The 23,318-nt window shown below is 44.3% G+C and overlaps 1 long non-coding RNA gene across 1 annotated transcript; it reads left to right on the forward strand.

Moving 5' to 3' along the window:
- The first annotated feature begins 8,149 nt into the window (after window positions 1-8,149).
- LOC307226057 lies at window positions 8,150-12,128 on the forward strand. Its single transcript, XR_013843300.1, has 2 exons — window positions 8,150-8,356; window positions 11,465-12,128. It is a non-coding gene; the product is annotated as an uncharacterized lncRNA (long non-coding RNA).
- The last annotated feature ends 11,190 nt before the right edge of the window (window positions 12,129-23,318 follow it).

Genomic DNA, 23,318 nt, shown 5'->3' on the forward strand with positions numbered 1-23,318 from the left:
GAGAACAGAAATCTTGCAGCAGCAGCGCGGCAACAGCAGGAGGCCCCATTAGCTAAAGTGGTGCTTCAGGTTAAGAACGGACCTCCAGAATGAATTAAGTACTTAAGTACTTAACCCGAGGTAGGTAAAGGTAAAGGTAAAGGGACCCCTGACCATTAGGTCCAGTCGTCACCGACTCTGGGGTTGCGGTGCTCATCTCACTTTATTGGCCGAGGGAGCTGGCGTACAGCTTCCGGGTCATGTGGCCAGCATGACTAAGCCACTTCTTTTGAAACCAGAGCAGCGCACGGAAACGCCGTTTACCTTCCCACCAGAGTGGTGCCTATTTATCTACTTGCACTTTGAGGTGCTTTCGAACAGCTAGGTTGGCAGAAGCAGGGACTGAGCAACGGGAGCTCACCCCATCGTGGGGATTCGAACCGCCAACCTTCTGATCGGCAAGTCCTAGGCTCTGTGGTTTAATCCACAGCGCCACCTGCGTCCCTCTCCTTTCTATACTGGCCCATAAAACAGCAGTGGGCCGGTGGAAGTCAGAGATGATGTGGGGAGTAGACCACACATGTGGTTTAACACATGTGGTTTAACACATATTGTGGCAACTTTTGAAGACCATACCACATGGCAGCTTTTAAAGCAGCTCTGTTTATAAATGACACTCTGAGGTGGAAATTTTATTCATTCATGGAACTTTCTGCGTACTTTTTGTTTTGATTTCAGCGTTGCCCTTCCTCAACATCCTAACCGTGACGATCGCAGCTAGACTTGGAGAGGAGGGGCGGGTGGCTAGGATGTCATATGGAGAAGATGCATAGATAGATGCCCGAGATAACGCTTAATTGAGCAGCAAGTGAATTGAGAGTGACAGCGGCAGTTCACTGGAGATAGCAGTCTGGCGGTCGCGCGCTCAGGGGGATGGGGGTGGGGATGAGCCAGGATGTCAGTGAGACATGACAAAGAGCATAAATGAAATTAATCTTCTTCCTGCTGACAATAATTTTTAGACCGGTCCCAGCGATCCATTTCGGCACTGTACCAGCTGCAAATAATATCCTTGGTGTTATCTCAGAACTCAACAGGAGTGGCCAGAGGCTTCAGGACGTTCATTGCGACATATTGAACACCCACCCAAACATTGCATCTCTAGAGGGGCAGCCTTGGGCAAGGAGTCTCTGAGTCAAGCTCTTCTTCCGGCTTCTGGAGAACAGCTGGGGAATATAGGGACAGCCAGTTTGGTGCCGTGGTTTGTGAGCCAGACCCTGTAGAAAACCAGGATTCAGATCCCTACTCACTGGCCTCTCAGGGGAACCTACCTCATAGGGTCGTTGTAGGGGTTGGATGAGGAAGAAGAAAACTGGGCAAGGCTCTTTGAAGAAAAGGCAGCGTAAAAATGCAATAAAATAACTGATAATCTGCAGCTGTATCTGACCACTCTTAATTTCCCACAATACCACAGGGCAGCCTTCCGAACCAGGTGCCCTCCAGATATTGCCAGCTCTCAACATCCTATTGGCCATGCAGAGAATGGGAGGGCCACTCCCTCTGGAGGGCCACAGGTTGGGGAATGCTGCCCTAGCATGATATTGCTGGTGTGGTGTAATGGTTAGAGGGTTGGACTAGGACCTGGGAGACAGGGTTTGAATCCCCACTCAGCCATGAAGCTCGCTGGGTGACCTTAGGCCAGTCACCATCTCAGATTGCCTGGCCTGAGTTAATAATAATAATAATAATAATAATAATAATAATAATAATAAATTATTTATTTATTTATTTATTTATTTATTTATTTATTTATACCCCATCCATCTGGATCTGGCTGGGTTCCCCAGCCCTTCTGGGCACCTCCCAACAGAATATTAAAAGCACGATAAAACTTTGAACATTAAAAACTTCCCTAAACAGGGCTGCCTTCAAATGTCTTCTAAAAGTCAGGTAGTTGTTTATTTCCTTGACATCTGATGGGAAGGCATTTCACAGGGCAGGTGCCACTACTAAGAAGGCCCTGTGCCTGGTTCCCTGTGACCTCGCTTCTAGCAGTGAGAGAACCTCCAGAAGGCCCTCGGAGCTGGACTTCAGTATCCGGGTTGAATGATGGGCGTGGAGATGCTCCTTCAGGAAAAAAATGGAGACTCAGAGCAGGCATTTGCAGTGGGCTGTATTGCTAATTTTTTAGGCTGCATACATGCCATACATTTAAAGCACATCCCCCCTCCCCCCAAAAAAGAATCCTGGGAACTGTGGTTTGTTAAGTGTGCTGGGAATTGTAGCTCTGTGGAGGTAAACTGCAGTTCTCCAGATTCCTTGGGGGTAGATGTGCATCGTTCTGCCCGGACACTGAGATCCAGCACCAAGGGCCTTCTGGCGGTTTCCTCACTGCGAGAGGCCAAGTTACAGGGAACCAGGCAGAGGGCCTTCTTGGTAGTGGCGCCCGCCCTGTGGAACGCCCTCCCATCAGATGTCAAAGCGATAAACAACTACCTGACATTCAGAAGACATCTGAAGGCAGCCCTGTTCAGGGAAGCTTTTAATATGTGACATTTTAGTGTATTTTTCATCTTTGTTGGAAGCTGCCCAGAGTGGCTGGGGAAACCCAGCCAGATGGGCAGGGTACAAATAAATTATTATTATTATTATTATTATTATTATTATTATTATTATTATTATTATTAATACATATAGTGCATATAGAGGTTGCCGATACAGGTTTCACGATGGCATTATTTTTACTGTAGTTTGACTGCTTTTAGGTTTGTTTTTACTTTTTGGTGTAATTTATACTTCCCTTTGTAAGACACCGTGAGTTTAAGTTTATCATAGAAAAGGTGGAGTATGATATAAATGCTTCAACAGAGAGTTAGATAGATTCTTACAGAGGCCCCCTCTCAACCAACCAATGCCAGAATCAACAATACAGACAGAGAAGGTTGCATGAATCATTTGCTGGTGGTACTGTGTACCAGAACACACCAGCTCTGTGTGTTTGGTAGAATTATTATTATTAATATTATTATTATTTATATACCACCCTATGATCGAGGTCTCAGGATGGTTCACAGAATAAAACCAAGATGTAAAACCAGAAAACACCCAATAAAAATAAAAACAACAAGGCAATAGCCCCCCCCCCAAAAAAAACCACACAATTTAAAAGGGCATAGTATGATGAAGAAGAAGAGTTTAGACTTGATATCCCACCTTTCACTCCTCTTAAGGAGTCTCAAAGCAGCTAACAATCTCCTTTCCCTTCCTCCCCCACAACAAACACTCTGTGAGGTGAGTGGGGCTGAGAGACTTCAGAGAAGTGTGACTTCTAGCCCAAGGTCACCCAGCAGCTGCATGTGGAGGAGCAGGGAAGCGAACCCGGTTCACCAGATTATGAGACTACCACTCTTAACCACTACACCACGCTGGCTCTTACAGGATGTAAATCGGATCAACCAAAGGCCTGGTTAAAAAGGAATGTTTTTGCCTGGTGCCTATAGATGCATAATGAAGGCACCAGGTGAACTTCCCTGGGGAGACCATTCCACAGATGGGGAGCCACTGCAGAGAAGGCCCCGTTCTCGTATTGCCACCCTCCGGACCTCTCATGGAGGAGGCACATGAAGTAGGGCCTCAGGAGATGATCTCAGGGTCTGGGTAGATTCATATGAAAAGAGGCGGTCCTTGAAGTGTTGCGGTCTCCCTGCTATGTACAAGGCTTGAACCAGAGATGGATGCCGGGGCGATGCCCTGCCCCACTTTGTGAAGCTGGGATCTGATCAGATCCCAGCCTTGCAAAGGAGCTTGAGGAGGGTGGCATGAGAAGTCTGCTCACTTTACTCAGTGGCGGCATTGCGGCCGTGTGCCCTTCAGTCCCTGCCCCTCGAGGGCAAGGCTGGGATCGAAGGACGCAGGGAGTCCGCACACATTTTACTGCTGTTGTCCTTGATTCTGTGGGAAGGGACCTTCTTTCCATAATTGCCCAGTGCTCTCAGGTCCAAAAGCAGATTTGTGCATGTGTGTCAATGAAAGGCAGTTTCTGAGCTGTCAGTTTTTTCCAGAGTCAAGGAGGCGGCAGCAAATTCTGACAGATTTCTACCCTTGTTCCTTCCTATATAGATAATGAGGGCCGCAGACAGTCTAAACGGATTTCATATATATATATATGGGGGTGGGAATGGTCTAACTTTTGGGAGCAAACCTATTTTGTACAGTATTTTTCATCCACTTCTAACTGTTGCAAATAAGTACAGAAGGAACAAAATCAATAATTGTCATTAATTTCAGGGGCTAGTAATAACATCCAAGAAGTCGCATTTGTCTTGCTGGACAATGCAGGCATTCTTCTCTATCTGATCACATCCCACTGCCTGACACAACACACAGTCGGATCGGACAAAAACGTGCTGTCTCCTTTTCAGAATGCCATCCTTCAAAGTGAGGAGTGACTGGTGAATGGCAGAATCTTCTCGCTCACTTGTGGGTAGAGCGGGGGGGGGGGGGGGAGGGAGAGAGAGAAGAAGCGAAGCTTTAAGATATGTAGCTGGTTGTGAAACCCATTGCATTTCAGGATCCTAATGTTGAGGAGATGCATGGCATTTCAAATAGCGATCTGAATCATGTTGTGGGTGGGATTACTAATAACATTTCAAATTTCAGCAGCTATTGGTGAATTAAGCCTTTTCTTCCCTAATGTTTATGTCTTGGATTTTTTTAAAAAAATACGTTGAGCCTTGGTTTAAAAATATATATATATATATTTAGGGTTGCCATATTTCAAAAAGTGAAAACCCGGACACAAAAGTGGTTGAGATTTTTGGGCAAAGTTGTTGAGTGTTGGGTTGTTCTTTTTTAGCTACCATATTTTTTGCTCTATAAGACTCACTTTTTCCCTCCTAAAAAGTAAGGGGAAATGTGTGTGCATCTTATGGAGGAAATGCAGGCTGCGCAGCTATCCCAGAAGCCAGAACAGCAAGAGGGATTGCTGTTTTCACTGCGCAGCGATTCCTCTTGCTGTCCTGGCTTCTGAGATTCAGGATATTTTTTTTCTTGTTTTCCTCCTCCAAAAACTAGGTGCGTCTTGTGGTCTGGTGCGTCTTATAGAGCGAAAAATACGGTAGTTTAATTTTTTAATTTCAGTTTAGTTTTTTTAGATATTTTAAAGGAAATTCTACACCCCCCCCAAAAAAAATCAACATTTCCAATATGAGTTCTCCCAGGCATTTTAACTGACTTTCAAAAATACCGCCCAAATGGCATTTTCGACGAGTGAATCCTGGCTATGTCTGGGAAATTCCATACGTATGGCAGCCCTGGTTTATTTAGTTTTCAAAAGTTTGCATACTTTACCATCAACAACACCTGATTCCCAATGTAGATCTTTATTTTCCACTTGCTCCTGATGTAGATCATCATTCACTCCTTCTTCCCTGGTTTGAGAGGGCGCCATTTTCTTGTTCACCTCACATGCCAAAATGTCTTTGGACGGTCCTGGTCCAGTGCTGGAAGATTCTTCCCTCATATTGAGGCTGCCAGCTGCAGTTCACCGATTCACCTACATGGGTCAGCTGTGCATACTGCCCTGTAATGCTCAGATCCTGACACAACAGCCCTGTTAGGAAACTATTATTCTCCTCAGGTTGCCAATGGGAACAAGTGGTTTGGCCTGAGGCCAACTGCAGAGTTTGCACCTGAGATGAGATTTGAATTGGGGATTTTCCAGTTTGAGGCTTGTGCTCTTAGCCACCAAAAATAAAAGCTCCCTTCTGTCATCTAATTCCCCTTTGTGTTTTCATGATATGACTACTAAACTGGAGGGTGCAGGAGAAGAGCCACAAAGCCTATCAGAGGAGTTGGCTAGCGATCAACCCTTTGCATGCTTTCCTTACCTGATAATTAAAAAAGGTGTGTAGAGGCATGTCTACTACATACAATTAGAGGGTGGCTCCACTGGGGAGGGCATGAGTATTGCAAAATTTTAAAAAAGAGAAAGTTTCGATTGACTTTTCAGGAGGCGGGGGGAGCCTACCCTGGGAGTCAGGCAGACTCAGCTCTGTAGGAAAGTTGCGGGAATTTTAACAGGCAGTTTGGACAAAGTCTAGAAAATATGCTTTGGGAAAGAACAATTATGTCGACAGGGAAATACAGTGGTACCTCAGGATAAGAACTTAATTCGTTTCGGAGGTCCGTTCTTAACCTGAAACTGTTCTTAACCTGAGGTACCACTTTAGCTAATGGGGCCTCCTGCTGCAGCCGCGGCGCCGGAGGACAATTTCTGTTCTCATCCTGAAGCAAAGTTCTTAACCCGAGGTACTATTTCTGGGTTAGCGGAGTCTGTAACCTGAAGCGTCTGTAACCCGAGGTACCACTGTACTCTATGTGATGTAACAACAGAGTATCTTCTTACTTGCTGCCCATATAAGAGTCTCACAAAGTTCTTTGAGGTTGGAAAACAGGGAACAAAACTCTATGAGGGATAGAGTAAGGCACCAGGCCTAATCCTTGAAAACAATGGGACTTAATATGGAATAAACATGTATTTGGATTGCTTTGTTAAATGAGTGCAAAACAACTCATTGAAGTCAGGGGTGTAAATCAAATGGAGATTACTGCATTGGAATGCAGCCTGAGATGCTCAGAGCATCTCCATGTATGGAACCATGCCTCTGATAAAATAAGTCATCCAGTCATAGAGAGATCCCTTCCATTAAAGAAAGACTCTTTACATCAGAGAAATCTGAGCTTTGGGCCTTACCATTTATTGTTAGTATTCTGCTAAGTTTTACTCAGAATAGATAATGTTCAGAGTCTGGGGCATCTGTAAAAGCCACCAGGCCTCTGGATCAGAAAATTCTGCCTAAAATGTCACAATACCTCCAGGGCCAATATCTGTGCCAGTTGTAGCATATCCTCTAACATTTCTCGAGTGAGAAGAGGGACATCCTATTACTATCCCCTCCATCATTTCTACAATAAAAGAGGGATAGCCTATCCCCTCCCCTCTGGTGAAAATAGGGAAATCCAAAAGCGGGAATTCCGGGATCAAATTCAGAAACTGGGATGGCTTCTGTAATTCCGGGACTGTCCCTGGAAAATAGGGACACTCAGAGGGTCTGCAACATAGGAAAGCTGAGCTGTGTAACTCTTGGCCACAAGAAAGACACTGTCACAAACTAATAATAATAATAATAATAATAATAATAATAATAATAATAATAATATATTTATACCCCGCCCATCTGGCTGGGTTTCCCCAGCCACTCTGGGCGGCTTCCAACAGAATATTAAAATACAGTAGTCTATTAAACATTAAAAGCTTCCCTAAACAGGGCTGCCTTCAGATGTCTTTTAAAAGTCTGGTATTTGTTTTTCTCTTTGACATCTGATGGGAGGGCGTTCCACAGGGTGGGTGCCACTACCGAGAAGGCCCTCTGCCTGGTTCCCTGTAACTTGGCTTCTCGCAATGAGGGAACCGCCAGAAGGCCTTCGGCATTGGACCTCAGTGTCCGGGCAGAACGATGGGAGTGGAGATGCTTCTTCAGGTTTACTGGGCCGAGGCCGTTTAGGGCTTTAAAGGTCAAAAGCAACACTTTGAATTGTGCTCGGAAACGTACTGGGAGCCAATGTAGATTTTTCAAGACCGGTGTTATATGGTCTCAGCGGCCGCTCCCAGTCACCAGTCTAGCTGCCGCATTCTGGATTAGTTGTAGTTTCTGGGTCACCTTCAAAGGTAGCCCCACGTAGAGCGCATTGCAGTAGTCCAAGCGGGAGATAACCAGAGCATGCACCACACAACCATTTCCAAAGATGGAATCAATCTTGGTAGGAAATGATGACAGACATTGACAGCTGATCTTCCCAAACTCCACCTCCCATAGCATAGGCTTTTCTCCAACACTGATCTCTGACTGGTGGGCCTCAGTAACTTGCAGCCTTCTCAAGTGGGCCTTGGGGGTAGAAAGTATGAAAACTGCTGTTTTGGATTTCCCTCACATGAATTTGCAAAGTGTTTGTGTATGTTCCCATTCAACCTGTCTTAACTCCAAAATACATATTGTAATCGCCAGTCTGAGGTTGAAAGGATCCGAGGTTGTCCGTCGCCTCTAATGCTCAACTGATCTGTGAAGCTTTCGAATGAAGGGTGAGAAAGAATCTATCCTCTCTCCACACACACACCTTTAAAATTTACATCGTGGAACCTCAAACATTCAGTGTCAGTGCTAAATGGATTCTGGAACGTTGCGACTGGATGAGGAAGCTATTTTTGTCATCATTCATACCTGAGAGAACAGAAATAGACCTTGACGGGCAGTTATCAAATGTGAGGAGACAACGTTTTACCTGCCTGAAGAACCCCTTTCAGAAGGGAGCAAATCAGGTTAAGAACATCATTCCTACCCTGTTTTTCAATCACACCTGCTAAATACGAGATTCCATTTGTTCCACGTGGGTTTAGAAATGCCAGTTTCACAAGCTGCATAGTAAGCAGCTTTTTGTTATTATTATTATCCTTGAGTGACCTTGCAAACACGTACGAGAACAATACTGATTCGACTTACACGTGGCTGAGAAATGCCTCCATTTGCTCACAGTTAAGGTTGCCAACTGACAAACGGTATACAGTGGTACCTCAGGTTACATACGCTTCAGGTTACAGACTCCGCTAACCCAGAAATATTACCTCGGGTTAAGAACTTTGCTTCAGGATGAGAACAGAAATCGTGCTCCGGCAGCATGGCGGCAGCGGGAAGCCCCATTAGCTAAAGTGGTGCTTCAGGTTAAGAACAGTTTCAGGTTAAGAATGGACCTCCGGAACAATTTAAGTACTTAACCCAAGGTACCACTGTATTGGCACAATAAGAACCTTATGCTCTTGGCCAGGTGCAAATAAATTAGATCAGCTGAGCCCTTTTTACTGTTGGTGCACATGTATGAATTATTTGCCACAGTGCACATGTGAACACAAAGGCATGACAGCAGGACAAAGAACTGATTTTGGAGTATTGGGGGCAAGGGGAGAACATAATGAATTTGAGAGTAGGCACAAGATTAGACCTGGCTTCTTTGACCGCAGCCCCTCGCTTCTCGGCCTTTTGGCTAAGATCAAGTGCCCCATGGTAAAATTGGAGCATACTATCAGCTTTTAACTCTGGCCTGGATCATGCTATAAGTCAGGGTTTCCCAAACTTGAGTTTCCAGCTGTTTTGAACTACAACTCCCATCATCCCTAGCTAGCAGGACCAGAGGTTAGTGAGGATGATGGGAATTGTAGTTCAAAAGCAGCTGGAGACCCAAGTTTGGGAAACCCTGTCTAAGTTGTTGTTTAAAAATGCAAAGCACATTTCATTTTCTTCAGAAATGTTAACTACTCAGTTGACTGGGGTGATCTTTTTTAACCTAAAAAATTGAAATTTAATCCATAACACATATGTAAATGCCTTCTCTTTTGACAGCGCTGCTATGCATCTTTGTGGTTGTTTTTTTTCATATTGCTGGAATTGGTGGTCAGCAAAATCTCCTTATTTCCTTTACCTTTCTTACTGAACAACTTTATGCATCATGAAGACCCAGTTTGGATGGCTTTAGAGAATATTAGTCTATCAATGGTTCATAGTCATCAGGACTGTAAAAAAAAAAGAAAGGTAAAGGACCCCTGGACTGTTAAGTCCAGTCAAAGGTGGCTATGGGGTTGCGGCGCTCATCTTGCTTTCAGGCCGAGGGAGCCGGTGTTTGTCCACAGACAGCTTTCCGGGTCATGTGGCCAGCATGACTAAAACGCTTCTGGTGCAATGGGACACTGTGACGGAAGCCAGAGCGAACAGAAATGCTGATTACCTTCCTGTCACAGTGGTACCTATTTATCTACTTGCACTGGCGTGCTTTCAAACTGCTAGGTTGGCAGGAGCTGGGACAGTGCAATGGGAGCTCCCTCTGTCAGGTGGATTCGAACCGCCGCCCTTCCAATTGCCTAGTCACCCACATTCCTTCATCGTGACTGTATGAATAATAATAATAGTAATAATTTATTATTTATATCCCATCCATCTGGCTGGGTTTCCCCAGCCACTCTGGGTGGGGATAATAATAATAATGTGATAAAACATCAAACATAAAAAAATTCCCTAAACAGGGCTACCTTCAGATGTCTTCTGAAAGTCAGATAGTTGTTTATTTCCTTGACATTTGATGGGAGGGCATTCCACAAGGTGGGCACCACTACTAAGAAGGCCCTCTGCCTGGTTCCCTGTAACCTCACTTCTCACAGTGAGGGAACCGCCAGAAGGCCCTTGGAGCTGGACCTCAGTGTCAGGGCTGTATGATGGGGGTGAAAATGCTCCTTCAGGTATACTGGGCCAAAGTGTCTCCAGAGGCACCATGCTATTGGAGAGCAATACCTGGAGAAGACTGTAGGTCCTGCTTGTGAGCATTTCAGAGGCATCCGGTTAGAGAAACCAACATGGTACTGATTTTGTTGGACTTCAGCTCTCATCAGTCCCAGCCAGCATGGCCATGATACGGCATGATAGGAGTTGTAGTCTAGCAGCATCTGAAAGACACCAAGTTGGTCACCCCTGGGTTAGATGCTGTAGGAAGCTGTATGCTGGTCTAGTTGAACCATCGGTCAAGTATGGCTCTTCCAATGTCTCTTGCAAGCCTGTGACCCCACAGGGCTTTTGTTATATTCACAGCCCTATCACTCATGTTATCAAATAATAGGGCCTAGCTGAACTGTCCTAAACATTAATAGATTGGATTATCTATATAATCACTGCAATTACCTATGCTTCCACTCAGACCGTGTGCAATCTTTTGGCTCAGATATCACTCAGGGATAAAAATCTTATTTTCATAGAACGACTAGCGTTTTATCCCCAGAGATGCAATATATTCCTCCGAGAAGCTGCAAGAAAATGACCGAAAAGTGAATTTTTAAACGAGCTACGTTTTGTATCGCAAGATGAGCGCATTTGAAAAGCTTTCCCTTTCTCCTTCCTGCTAATGACCTGGCTTTACACGCTTGAGGCACATTAGGAACCGGAGGTCGGAGGAGATGAGTTTGATAGAAGTGTGCAGGATTGCAGAAATGGAGTTCGCCTGCTCAAAATTGAAGCTTCCCGAAGCAAGCAATTTGATGAGTGCTTTTGTATAAGCAACTAAGCTTAACTGAAAAACCTTTCCCTTTTTTTTTAATATGAAGAGCCAGCTCCATGAGGGGAAGAAATCAAGCCTTTCTGTAGCCGCCGACTTTGTTAAATGATTGGTTTGCATCAAGTTGCCCCGCATAGCTGCCAACGTTTCCCCTTTTTAAAGGGAAATTCCCTTATTCCAAATAGGATTCCTCGCAAGAAAAGGGAAAAGCTGACAGCTATGTTGTCCCTTGAAAGGGGCCCAGCCCTTGACTCAGTGTCTCAGACACACAGGTACACCAATTGTATTGAAAAGAAAATATTTGGTACTCTACAGTGGATGTCTGTTTTTTAAAAAGTTTGCCCAATATAGATTGTGGAGAGACAGGGAAAAGGGTGCAGCAGTGAAATCAAGAAACCAGAAGAGAAACCCTCTGGCAGCAGAGCAGCTGAGTTGGTGAATCTGTCCTTTTGCGCACTGCTAGCATTGACTACTTGGGTTGAGACATGTGTCTTGCCAGCTTGGTCCATGCTATCAGCATGAATGAGCATTACAGCTCCGTGAGCAGTCAGAGTTCCAGATTTCGCTGGTGTCTGCATCTGACCTTCGGCTGCCAAGTCAAGCTAATGGCAGCAGCTTCAAACAATAGGAAGGTTAGCCCTCGGCGATTCCTGCTTAGCCGAAAGATTGGGAGCTGTTGTCTTGCGCTTCGGGCATGCCTTCACGGAAGCTTCCTGCATTCTGGCTTCGGAAAGGCAGCTTGCAATCGATCAGGTCTCTAGGAATGGCAGACAGGGCCATGCAGAATGGAGGGTGCTAAGTTGCAGGCATGGAGTTAATCCCACACCATGCACTGGCCTGACAACTGTTTCTGCAAGCTTCAGAGGATGTGGGGAGAAGCACCCTGCTTGAAAAGATGGAATGAAACAAGGCATATCTCGTAAGCAAGAACTGTGGGGTCATGGCTTTGATGCAGGAATATTGGAGAGTGGGCATCTGCTGAATAAAATCCAGAAACGTAGGCACACTTTTTTCTTTTTCTTTTCTGCTGCAATACTTACCTGGGAGCAAGTCCCACTGAGTTCAACAGGATCAGCTTCTGAGTTGGTATGAATTGGATTGCCCAGTGAAGCCACATTCACAACATACATTTAAAGCACTATGATCCCTCTTTAAACAGTTTTGGCTTTCCCCTCGCACAAGATTTCTGCAAATGCAATTTGTTAAGGGTGCAGGAAGTTGTTAGGAGACCCCCCAGTGCTTTTTCTCTACACAAAAATGTTTAGGGGTACTCTCATTTTCCTACTCAAATTGAAATTGAAATATTGAAATTCAATTGAAATTGATATTGAAATACTGTCCCTGAAGGAGGCGAAACTAAGATTCACAAAAAGTTTAGGGGTATGTGTACCCCTGCGTCATCGTCCCCCTCAGAAAAAAGCACTTGAGACCCCTATTTGTCTCACAGAATTACAGTTCCCAGTTCCTTGATTGTTAAACCACAGCTCTCTGAGGGGAATATGAGCCTCTGAGCAAGTCTCAGCACCCTTAAGAAATGACATCTCCCAGAATTCTTTGGGTGAAGAAGCCAGGACGGTTTGAAGTGGCATCAGGGTGCACTGAATGTATGGTGTGAATGTAGCCCAAGAACCCAACATCTTAAAGACAGATGGATAAAGAGTTGTCTTCAGTTGGCAGGCTGTGTGCATGTGCTCATGCATGCACATAGCTACACATAGGAATGAACCACGCCACCCATCAATGCAAGCTTTATGTGCTTGAAATGCAAGATATAGGTGTGTCTTGAATTCACATTACTTTGCCAAGTCAAATTCAAACATGGTACATTGCAAATGGGCAGAAGACCTCATCAGAATTGCTATGACCCGCTTCCAAGTGATAATGAATTAGCTAAACAAGATGAACGATGAGCATCACATGAGGGATGACTGAACCAATCACAGCTTCCATTTAGCCCAAGTCTAATGGTGTCAAATTCAAAATATGAATTCTAGCTCAGCAGCTTTTTGTTGAATACAGTGGTACCTCAGGTTAAGTACTTAGTGCTTAGCAACAGCCTTAAATCCACCTGGAGAGTGAACAAAATTGCCATCAATTTTGATTTTAATTAATTTTATAATGTTTTTATAATGTTGCACTGTTTTAGTGTTGTTAGCCGCCCTGAGCTGGCTTCGGCTGGGGAGGGCGGGATATAAATAAAATTTATTATTATTATTATTATTATTATTATTATTATTATTATTATTACCATTTGAAAAAGCATATGTCCTGTGGCCCACTTTGGATGCTTTAAAGATAAGGTAAAGGGACCCCTGACCATTAGGTCCAGTCGTGACCGACTCTGGGGTTGCACGCTCATCTCACTATATAGGCCGAGGGAGCTGGCGTTTGTCCACAGACAGCTTCCAGGTCATGTGGCCAGAATGACTAAGCCGCTTCTGGGGAACCAGAGCAGCACACAGAAATGCCGTTTACCTTCCCGCCGGAGCGGTCCCTATTTATCTACTTGCACTTTGACGTGCTTTTGGACTGCTAGGTTGGCAGGAGCAGGGACCGAGCAATGGGAGCTCACCCCGTCATGGGGATTCGAACCACTGACCTAGGCTCTGTGGTTTAACACATAGCGCCACCCGTGTCCCTTATGTATGCACATACATACCAGTTAAAAAGAAACATTCTCTGTGTGAGGCACATCCAACAGGGATTGCTGCATGAGTTTAAGGATTCCACCTGTGTCTTGGCACATGTAGAATACACAAGACAAGACCTTCTAGCTATTCATCCAAACTACAGGCGGCGACCATTTTAGGCATGTCCAAATTATGTGTAATTGCCAATGTGTGGGTCCTTTTGGACCCGGAAGAGGGAATAATGGGGGCAGAACAGTAATGGAGGGGTGTAACAATGCATAACGGGGCAGGGCTCACTTATTGCAGGAACAGAACCCCCACACAAAATGGCCATCACCGGTAACATGCATTGTGCAATTCCAGCTACATTCCATCAACATTGGGGACAGAACATCACTCACTGGCTGAGCGTATTCTTTGCCATGCTCTCAACGCCTGCCATATTCAGCTGAAAAGAATCAAGGACTGACTGTTGGGAAAGGCCTGAACCTCAGACCATGTCGGAGCCCTGATAGTCAAAATAAACTGAGCTAGAATGAACAAATGGTACGACTGGGGGAAAGGCAACTTTGTATGTTCTAAACAGCGCATACATCTGAATTAACCAAGGTCTTAAGCGAGGCTAATTGAGTTTAGAGGACCTCCTTGAAGTGGAATGAAAGTGTGATCTTTCGCAAGAGCAGGCATTTCCCTCCCACCTTGAACCTGAGTAGGTTTAGAAGAATTTAAGTATGGGATTTATATAAAATATACTTCTGTAAAACCAATCAACTTTTGCTTCAAATTGCAATTACATAACAGCATGAAAATAATAATTCTCGAAATGAAACCTTTTGAAGACATACAGGAGAAACATGATTAGTCTATAAGTAGAATTTAATCCATCCTTTGACACCAGCTATATATTTCAAGCTTCATAATTACATGAACAGGTGAGTAATGGGTTCTGGCGTCTTCTCACTTTGAGAAAAATATGTCAAAGATTGAAATGCTCTTATATGAATCACTTAATTTATTCTCACCGTGATATGTTTTTATCCATATATGTGTGTGTGTGGAAAAACTTAACCATTAAATCTTTACTGTGGCTATAAAATTCCTTGTATTAAAAAAGAGAGGAGGGGAGCTTCTGCATGTTCTATCGGTGTTTACGAGTTTGTTAGCTTTTTATTATGAGTGGAAGCTTCTTACGACATCATCCATGCATTCTGATGACATTCTGTGTGTCTGTGCATCTTCTGAAGAACAGTCAGAAGAACATGAGGAAGCCAAGTGGATTGGGCCAATGGTTCATTTAGTTCCACAGTCCATTTCTCACAGTGGCCAACTAGCTTCCTTCTGGAAGGCCTACAAGTAGAACATCAAGGAGAAGAGGTCCATAGTTTGCATTGGATGCAGAAGATCCTAGAGTCAGTTCCCCATGTAGGGCTCGGAAAGACCCCCTTCTGAAACCCTGGAGAGCTACTGTTAATCAGTGTGGACTGGGGAAGAAATACTCTGGCCTATGGGCCTAATTAGACTTGCCAAATGGCCTTTCCAATTGGCTCATGAGTCCACTTCAGCTGAGCCATGACCATCTACCCTACACCAAACATCCATCATATATGTTGATGTTGACAAGCTGGAATGTGTACAGAAGAGGGCAACCAAGATGATCAAGGGTGTGGGAACCAAGCCTTATGAGGAGAGGTTGGAGGAGCTGGGTATGTTTAGCCTGGAAAATAAGAGATATGATCGCCATCTTCAAATATCTCAAGGGCTGTCACACGGAAGAGGGAGCAAGCTTGTTTTCTCCTGCTCTGGAGGGTAGGACTCAAACCAATGGCTTCAGGTTACAAGAAGGAGATTCCAACTAAACACCAGGAAGAACTTTCTGACAGGAAGAGTTGTTCAGCAGTGGAATGGTCTCCCTTGGGAGGTTGTGGACTCTCCTTCCTTGGAGGTTTTTAAGCAGAGATTGGATGACCATCCTTTTTTATAGCCTTCATAATTAGAGGTCATCACCACTCTTTGTGCAAATACCTTACATATTGTGTGGTATAATATTTTCTTTAGCCTGCGTGAATCTATGTCCTAGGACCCTCATACCTACAGGACTGCCTCTCCTGGTATGTCCCACGGAGGACCTTATGGTCCTCAAATAAAAACATATTGGAGATCCTGGGCCACAGGGAGGTTAGGCTGGCCTCAACCAGAGCCAGGGCTTTTTCAGCCGTACGTACCTGTAGATCTTCACCCTGTATGGAGCTAGAGCCTTGCTCAGCCTCACAGGCAAAAAAACAGGCAGGAGCAGAGGCATTGACTTGTGCCTAAGATCTGAGGGGGCCCAGCGCACACATGTGACATCATGTCCACAACATGCATGCAATGTTGCATCATCAGGAGGAGGCCAAGCATGGACCCTAGCACAGAGCAACTTTAATGACTGGCAGCTCCTCCTCACTCACGTTCAGGAAGAACTGACAGCTGAAACCTTGCTGCACTCAGCTCCATGATGGCTCCCTCTGCTCCCTCCTCCTCCTCCTCCTCCTCCTTCTTCGGCGATCACACGTAGCTGAGTAAGATTGTCTTCCATGAACACAGTCTTAACAATGAGTCCATAAATGATTGTGGAGGCCAATTCTGGATCCACACGTCCTTCCACAGTGGGGACATAGGTTTCTGGGCAGGAGCTGATCACGGTGAGGGTTTGCAAAGCGTGCCTTCCAGATTACCGGTAAATATGTTTCCAGTGAATCCTGAATACAGTGGTACCTTGGGTTAAGTACTTAATTTGCTCTGGAGGTCCGTTCTTAACCTGAAACTGTTATTAACCTGAAGCACCACTTTAGCTAGTGGGGCCTCCTGCTGCTGCCACGCCGCCGAGCACGATTTCTGTTCTCATCCTGAAGCAAAGTTCTTAACCTTAAGCACTATTTCTGGGTTAGTGGAGTCTGTAACCTGAAGCGTATGTAACCTGAAGTGTATATAACCTGAGGTACCACTGTATTTTTCATTAGTATAAACATTTCTAGTATGTTGTTATAGCACATTTCTCCCTTTCGTCTTGAGTTCGAATTTCTTCAAAGTCCATGACACCTGTGGTGAAGGCTGTTCTCCAATTGGAGCACTCCCAGATGTCAGTGTTTATACTACATTATTTTTTTATTATAATTTTTTTGCCTTGAGAGGGTCTTTGAATCTCTTTTGTTGACCACCACCATTATGCTTTCCATTTTTAAGTTCAGAATGGAGTAGTTGCTTTGGAAGATGATAATCAGGCATCTGCATAACATGACCAGTCCAATGAAGTTGATGTTGAAGAATCATTGCTTCGACACTGGTAATCTTTGCTTCTTCCACTACACTGGCATTAGTTTGCCTATCTTCCCAAGTGATGTGTAAAAAAATTTGGAGACACCATTGACGGAATCTTTTAAGGAGTTGGAGGTTGGTAGTGCAATAGCTTTGTAAACAAGCATTTTGGTTTCTGCACTTTAATCGGACCCGTTCCCACAGATATAGGGAGGGCTGGAGACACTTCGGCCCTATAGAGTTGGTGCCAGAGGTATTAGTTATATAAAGTTATTTAAGAGCAGCTGGTATTTTATTGGTTCCTCAGGTCACCTGATCCTGCTGCAAAGCAGAAAGACATCAGTGTGTACATTCCTTCTGCCCTGATAGTACAACAGAGTCCCTGGTTCAAGGTTCCGGCACGTTACAAAGAAAGCTTTCAAGTTTGCAAACTGTGCAGTTTCTCAGGGCTTATGGCTCATTTGCCACATGACATCCCACACAGAGTATTTACTATGTCATAAACAATCCCAACATAGAACGATGGAAGTGCCACCAGCTTTTGGCAGAGTAGCTCTGCTCTCCTCTAAATACAGCATTTTCTCCTGGCACAAGTGAGCTTTTTCTGCCAGCTCCTCTCTCCTAGATGCTGACTCTTGGCTTTCATACTCTTGGCTTTCAACCTTGCTCTTCTAATTACACCCTCAGAGCTGCCAGGTTTCATCTGTAAGCTGAAGAGAAGAGTGAAATTCTAAATCTTCACATTGGGGTGTTGCTAAGGGTGTTGATGAAAGCATGGTAGTGATCACCAAAGCTTAATTCAAGTCATCCCTAAGGGGCGGATAGTTTTCGTCTTTCCTTCCACCGAAGGTTCAGGAATTCCTCAGATATGTGTAATAATCATACTTTTGTTTTTGATCCATTTGCAGGTATTCTAAACCTGATCTCTCTCTCTCTCTCCCCCCCCCCCCCCGCTCAGATTTGTGTTTGGAACAGTCTCTTTTTTTGGCCCTACAGAGCTGTTTTAGGAGGCTGGAGATTTGGGTTTGAGATTGAGATTCCTGGCAACCTGTTTATTGAGAATTCTGATACGTTTGTGTGTGTGGGGGGGGTGTAATTTAATTATTATTTTATTTGTTTGTTTGTTTGTTTGTTTGTTTCTACCCCACCCATCAAGGGACGCGGGTGGCACTGTGGGTTAAACCACAGAGCCTAGGACTTGCCGATCAGGTCGGCAGTTCAAATCCCCGCAACGGGGTGAGCTCCCATTGCTCGGTCCCTGCTCCTGCCAACCTAGCAGTTCGAAAGCTCACCAGTGCAAGTAGATAAATAGGTACCACTCCAGCGGGAAAGTAAATGGCGTTTCCGTGCGCTGCTCTGGTTCACCAGAAGTGGCTTAGTCATGCTGGTCACATGACTTAGAAGCTGTACGCCGGCTCCCTCGGCCAATAAAGCGAGATGACCCCAGAGTCAGCCATGACTGGACCTAATGGTCAGGGGTCCCTTTACCCTTTACCTTTACCCCGCCCATCTGTACCAGGGATTGAGTCTGATGCTTTCTGCATGCCAAGCAGATACTCTACCATTGAATTACAACTCTTCCTGAGATCCTCTGGTGGATATCAACCAGTACCTTTCCAGCTTGTGTTCCCCTTGATATTATTTTCAAGTGGTGACCTTCTTAGCTTGGTGGAAGCTGACCTCACCCTAATCACGAAACGGGTGATATATTTTTAGTTTCTCCCAAAAGCCGGAGAGGACATAATGTCAACCCCCAAATGTCTACCTCAAAAAGCTGTAATTTGGTACACTTGTAGCCAAGGCTACACAGACAACTGAAGGAATCTCAAAGTGGGTCAGTTCTTCAACAATTTTTTTTAAACTTTGGCCATCCGGTCTACTCACAATAATGGCAAGCATTCCATCCACCAGCCATCAGCATTCCATTGCATTCCAAGGGGGTTGGAATGTTGATCTGTGGGAGTTTGGCTGTTTCTTCATACTTAGACTTGGGGAGGGTATGCATTCAGGGCAGCAGCCAGAAATGTGCACCTCTGCTTGCGGAACACACACAACATTTTCAAATATATTACATATTGCACGAAGCTTTGCTACGGATGGCAATTGGGTCATAAAGCAATTGCCCTCTAATACTTGATTCCCCCATAGCATCAGTTATTGATTCAAGGGCCTAATGGGACCACAAAAATTAAATCCTGTTATTTTCTAGGTGTACAGAATTGGCAATTTTTCTTCTCAAAGAATGCAGCAAGATAGGCAAATTCAACACGGCCTTATTTGTTTGTTTTGTTGCTATTTTGTTAATGTTGTTAATATTGTTTTATAGATGTGAATGCTGTCATACTTTGTGAATCCTATAATATGATTTTTGGTCTAAGTGTGATGTTTAGCTTATTTTTTCGTTCTTTTGTTAATCTTGTTACATAGATGGTAATTGTTTTATTTGTGATTTGTGATTGTTTTACTTATGATTTGTTATGTATGCTTTACGATTTGTGCTGTATTTGTGATGTTCCATTATGTTATTTTTATCTTTTGTTTGTAAGCCACTTTGGGATTATTTGAATAAAAAACAGCATAGAAATAGAATCAATCAATCAATCAATCAATCAATCAAATAGGTAGCTCAGTAAAGTAATTTGCTTTTCTAGTAGCCCACAGCTACTAATGCCAACCTTGGAAGTATAGGAGAGTTTGCAAGATCCTGGCAAGACACAAGATGTCTCTTCTCCCAGTTGCAAAGAACGACGGGGTGATTATTGCCCTCCCTTCGGAGAACGACCACCACAGCATGCAAGTAGGTGATCAAGGTGAAATAACTGACCCCAGGACTACTATATCTCCCCAAATAATTGCAGAGACAAACTCACACCATTTTCCCTTAGCATTGGCAGCTTCCCTTTCAGTGATCAACTTACAGGTGTGAGGTTTCTCATTTTCGCTCTCTCTTTTCTCTTTTATCGAAGAAGAACAGGATATTTTCATGCCACCATCATCGCAGAGGTGTCTGTGGAGATGATACAGTGGTACCTCAGGTTAAGAACTTAATTCGTTCCGGAGGTCCGTTCTTAACCTGAAACTGTTCTTAACCTGAGGCACCACTTTAGCTAACGGGGCCTCCCCACTGAGGCCACACGATTTCTGTTCTCATCCTGAAGCAAAGTTCTTAACCCGAGGTACTATTTCTGGGTTAGCGGAGTCTGTAACCTGAAGCGTCTGTAACCTGAAGCGTCTGTAACCCCAGGTACCATTGTATGTTAATTGAAAATGTCTAGTAGATCGGATTGGCTGTTGGGCTCCTATTGAGGGTATTTGGTGAATGAACATGACAGTGATGAGGGATTGAGGAGTCGATTGGACAAATACAGCTTTGGGCAAAGCTGTATTGTAACTTTTGAATAAATGTGTAGTAGTAGTAGTAGTAGTAGTAGTAGTAATAATAATAAGAAGAAGAAGTGAGGTAGAGGAGGCTACCTTAGCTTTATGATAGCCTCACTGTTTTTAGAGGGGAACCAGGGTTTGGCCAAAACTGGGGGAAGCCAGGGATTGAGCTTGTGAACTTGTGAAGTTTATTAAAGGAGTTCTGACCTTTCATGACCTTTCACCCCATAATTCAAGTGCCTTTCCCTTTACCATTCCAGTCATGGCTGTACGCATGAAATGAAGTTAAACAAGTTCCTCTCCTCCTATGCAACAGTAGTCTGGAAGTGTCATGTTCCGAGCCTCTGAGTAAACTGCAAACCAAAATGCACAGGTGAGTCCATGCAGTAGAATGATCACTTTAAAATTCCTTTGCATCCCCTCTTTCTTACAATGCCATTCTTCCCAAATAAGTCCAATCATTTCTGACTATTGGCTCTGGTGGAGTGGGAGTCGAAAATATCTGGAGGGCACAGACCAAACTGATGGAGCCAGATGGACCAAAGTTGTTTCTTAACAAAAGATAACTTTCTACATTCCTAAGCTGCTATCTAGCCATGGATAGGAACAATTACGGGATTGAAAATGGAAAGCGTAATGCTGGTGGTCAACAAAAGAGGTTTATAGACTTTCTCAAAGCAAATCTTTAAAAAATGTAGTATAAACACCGGCAACTGGGAAACACTGGCCTGCAAGCGCTCCAATTGGAGAACAGCCTTCATCAAAGGTGTCATGGACTTTGAAGACACTTGAACTCAAGACAAAAGGGAGAAACGTGCTATAACAACATACTAGAAACGTTTATTCTAATGAAAAATATTCAGGATTCACTGGAAACATATTTAATCTGACTCAAAAAAAAAGAGAACAAAATTTTAACTTCCACTGTACATCTTTGATTGCAGGGGACCTTGGTCTTAGAAGCAAAAAATCAAATATCATCCTTCTATCTATTCCTATTTAAGGGGGAAAGAAGAGATTGTCATAACTTGGTACATTTATCTTCTCACGTCTGTGTGTGCTTGTAAGTTTCAGAAGTCATTTATCATCATCCCCGTTTATGAAAATCCGTTGTAGCTTTGCCATAAATGATAAGGCAAGGGTGGGTTGAATTACTTATTTCTACTGGAGAAGCCATCAATTGGTTTGGAACACAATATTTTGAGTTGCAGGGAAATGCTTGCCCATGTTTGGGGGTGGGGAGGAGGCATATGTGGAAAATGCCCTTTGCGCCACCCACTAAGATCTGTTTCATCAGTGGCCCGCAACATCTGGGCAAAGAGCTTTGTGACACAACCAACAAGGATTCCCCCCCCCCCATCATCTAGGGAACAGATTGCCTCTTGCAAGAGAGCCAGCTCCATTTGCAGTTTTCTGGAAACCAGCAATACTGCAAAGCAAAAACGGGACATCTGTTACCCTCCAGATGTAGTTAGACAATGGCTCCCATCAGCTCCATCATTGGCCATGATGGGCAGAGCTGATGAGTGTTGGAGTCCTGAACAAATGAAGGTCCACAAGTTCTCCAACCCAGTTAAAACCATTAAAACCACTTCAAGCAATATTGGAAGCTAGGTTGGACAAACCTGCATTTCTTGTTTCTCAATTTCCCCATTAGTTTGCCCCATTTCCTCATAAAAAAGGCATCCACATGAAAACCGATAGACATGTGATTCATCAAATACACACATTTCTTTACACAACTTTCCTAATGCATGCAATTTTGCAAGCAATTGTTCCCAGTATAATACATTATTTTTAAAGGGTATAAGCCTTTTTTGTGCACCCTTTCCCCTAATGTACACTCTTTTTGTGCTCATTTTTTGTCAGAGAACCACATCACAAAATTTGGGAATGTGCAAATTTGAAGGGTAGCTTCAGTTCCCATACCTCTTCCTAGAAAAATAGCACTGCCCATACCTCGCACCACATACGGCAGGTGTGGGGCAGGACGGCATGGTTTGAAGGAAAACAAATGGGGAGGCCTGCAGCTCGGAGGTTTGCACCCCTGAATTAAATCAATGCAGATTTGTTCACCTTTCAGCAGCTGACTGCCTTGCCCCCTTCTAAATCCTGTTTCCATGCTTTAATGGATGTCACGCTACGTGAAAATTCAACAATGACAGTTTTCACCCATCACCATTCTCCCTATATACAGTGGTACCTCTGGTTGCGAACGGGATCCGTTCTGGAGCCCCGTTCACAACATGAGCAGAACGCAACCTGCGTCTGCGAGTCTGCACATGTGCAGGTCGCGATTTGCCACTTCTGCGCATGTGTGTGATGTCATTTTGAGCGTTTGCGCATGCGCGAGCGGCAAAACTCGGAAGTAACCCTTTCCAGTACTTCCGGGTTGCCATGGGACACAACCTGAAAAGATTTAACCTGAAGCAAACGTAACAAGAGGTATGACTGTACTAGAATGTTGAACTGGTTGAGCTTATATTTTTTGACATCTTTTCAAAGCACGGACGCCTACCCGGAGGGCAATGGGAGGATAGCAGCCATCTCTCTGAGACAATGATCACTGGACACAAGCCTGCTTGTGCAGAGGTTATATTTTTCCAATGCACAAGACTTGATTTTTGAGAAGGGAGGATAGATCAGAACATGACACCGTCGGCCTGCATCTCACAGAGTTGCCTTGGCTTGTGAGAAGCTGCATGCTGCTCCTTTCAACACGCACAGCAAGTGTTGTTCTCTCTGCCCGCCCGCCCTGCAGTTTGCCTCTAGCATAGTTCTTCTTGGGCTGCCATTTATAAGGCTTAATCTCTGCTTCCTCTCATGCATCCTGTGGCTTTAGGGAAGGGAAAGCAGTGCTCAGCTCCAAATCTCCCCCCATGGTTC

Source organism: Podarcis cretensis (genome assembly GCF_951804945.1).
Source record: "Podarcis cretensis genome assembly, chromosome: 10".
In the NCBI taxonomy this organism is placed as follows: Eukaryota; Metazoa; Chordata; class Lepidosauria; order Squamata; family Lacertidae; genus Podarcis; species Podarcis cretensis.